Source organism: Ictalurus punctatus, chromosome 14, assembly GCF_001660625.3.
Source record: "Ictalurus punctatus breed USDA103 chromosome 14, Coco_2.0, whole genome shotgun sequence".
Lineage (NCBI taxonomy): Eukaryota > Metazoa > Chordata > Actinopteri > Siluriformes > Ictaluridae > Ictalurus > Ictalurus punctatus.
This window is the reverse complement of record NC_030429.2, coordinates 12,708,824-12,711,434: the sequence shown is the minus strand read 5'-3', so window position 1 is coordinate 12,711,434 and position 2,611 is coordinate 12,708,824. Positions and strand designations below refer to the sequence as shown.

The 2,611-nt window shown below is 35.5% G+C and overlaps 1 non-coding gene across 1 annotated transcript; it reads right to left on the bottom strand.

Moving 5' to 3' along the window:
• Positions 1–2,336: 2,336 nt before the first annotated feature.
• On the bottom strand, positions 2,337–2,409 carry trnar-ucg (transfer RNA arginine (anticodon UCG)). The gene has a single exon. It is a non-coding gene; the product is annotated as a tRNA-Arg (tRNA).
• Between the last annotated feature and the right edge of the window lie 202 nt (positions 2,410–2,611).

The following is a 2,611-nucleotide window of genomic DNA, read 5'->3' as shown; positions in this document are numbered from 1 at the left end:
TCTAAAAAATATTCATATCCATTTGTCCTTTCTTTTCTATGCGTTTTTCGTGGTAGACTAGCTCATGTGATGATAAGTTTTCCCCATATGATGATGTTAGTAGTGTATAAACATGTGAAAGTGTATTTCAGAATGTTACAGCTACAATAAATTCAGGTAAACACGTGACACCATGTGAATAATATACTACAACTGTCAGAAAATCTCATCCTCAAACCACAGCCCTACATGTGAAAAATCAACATGTGAAAATAAAAATGTATGAAAATGTGTTTTAAAAAACAAACAAACAAACAAAAAAGGTGTAAATTTCAAGGGAAATTTCAACGGTTTATTTAGACCCTATTGAGTGTAAATCCTATTTGCTTTAATGTGTTAAACCAAATGTTATTTCACCAGAGGTCTCCGACTTTAGAGAGTGAACAATACCTGCTTGTTTCTGCGAGCCAGACTGCCTCTGTGCTGCTGAGGATGTAGTGTGTTTGATAAGTTAGCATAAGAATGATGTCGGGGCTTGTGAACTGCTCTGACCTCTTGACCTCTCCCTCTGAGGACATGAATAGCATGTCTCAGGGCCTGGCCGGCCTTTTCACGCGCCCTAAGACGTGCCTAAGCTCCTAAGCATGGTGATTTAACGAATGATCGTGTCCTCGGCTGCAGGGTTTGCTCTTGCACACACTGCCAGTAGTTTGTTTAAAGAGTCTCCAATAGATACACACGGCCATAGAGAAAATAGGTGGTCTGATCTAAGACAAGGGCCCATTTACTGGGAAAGCTGCGGCCTAGTCTGTGTATCTGGCTTCTGTTCCTTTAATATAAAAACTGAGGAGGAAATTTGGTAACAGTGTATCCATTCAATAAATCTGATAAGAAATAGAAATATTGAGAAATACATCTCTATATCAAAACAATAATTCTTGACCCATTTCAAATTTCATATATTTTGTATACATACAATCTCACACAAAAGGGTACTAAGCTGCATCTTTCCTTGTTGCTGGAGTGCTACCATCAAGCGCATACCTTTTATAACTGTAGTATGTATCTTTTACCTAGAAATGTGCACCTTTAAATGCTTAAAGCTTTATTCTATCAACATACAGTGCTTGGTCCATACTGAGATCCTCAAATATGACAGTTGGGTCTTAGTTTTCCTCCAAACCTGTCTGAAAGTCTGTCTGTCTGTCTTAAGACATTAATCAGTTTCCATAGTCTTCAGTGGCATGGACATCATTGCAAGGCCCTCAAGAGCACAGAAGAAACAATTTTTGGTTTCTTTAAGAAGTTTTGATTGGTGTTTCATGAACTGAATGAACAGAAAAAAACTTTCATCATAGGAGTTTACATTATTTAAAGGGTTTTTTTTGTTTTTGTTTTTATGATTCATTTAATTCTTTCTCCAACAAAAATTGTTAAACCCTTTTAATAAAAACTTTAAAGGTTCTTTATGAAAACAAAATAGTTTATCTATTGTTCAGTCTAATGCATTTTACTGGCACTTTTATTTTAGTTTTAAGGTTTAGATTAATTCTATTATCAAAAGACTACTCAGAACCAGAGGAATTTGAGTCATAATTAATATGGTTTCATAACCATACTCTTGTGTATTATGCCTGACAGAATATACGCTGAAAAACAAAACAAAAAAACAGACACTTTATTTAGGTGTGTCGATTAGAAGTAAGTCAATTCTGGCAGGATTTGTAAAGTGTTTGCTTTATCAGAAAGAAAAAAATAGCGCTAAATCTGATTATTCCAGAAAGATGTACTGTGGCCTTTTATAAACTATGATTTATGATAAAAAAAACTAGCATGTTTGTACATGGAGCCGTTGGTAATGGATACACCATTTAAATTTCTACAGCAGCCTTTCTTTTCCTTTCTCACGAGGAGCTGCAGTCCTTGTGTGCTGTGCTCGTGTGTAGGAGGACCCTGACCCCTGTCGGTCACATCTAGTTCTGCACCCCGTGTAAATGAGGTAATGGAAAATCACCTTCACGTAATAAACATTTACAATAACTTTTTCTGCCGTATTCAGAACAAACTCCAAAAACTGCAAACAGATGAATGTAATAAATGATGAATGTGAACAATAACAAAATATAAACGCCGAGAAATACAAAGAAATTGAACGCGTCCGACATTGTGCATTTTCACGATTAAGGTTACACAAACGAAGCTTTTTCATCTTCTCAAAAATAAGTGTTTAATGCTCTGACACTAAATATGCGCAGTTTTATATTTGTTTAATTTACTTTAGGGAATGACTTGTAAATATGTTTATAGGAGGACACAATTATAAAAAAAAATAATAATAAATAAAGAGGGAAAACAAGCGACCCCGGCAGGACTCGAACCTGCAATCTTCTGATCCGAAGTCAGACGCCTTATCCATTAGGCCACGAGGCCTGCAGTGTGAGCTCGAAAGCTTCCTTATTAGTTCCTAATTCCTAATTATGGTTAATAAAGTATTAACACAATAAACATTTATATATGCATTATTTAAGTTTTGAGGGTTTGCAATTATTATTATTGTTATTATTTACCAAAAATGTCTCAGGATAACTACCACTCTTAGCCACCTAGTGGCGCTGTGTAGAAAAATGAGGCG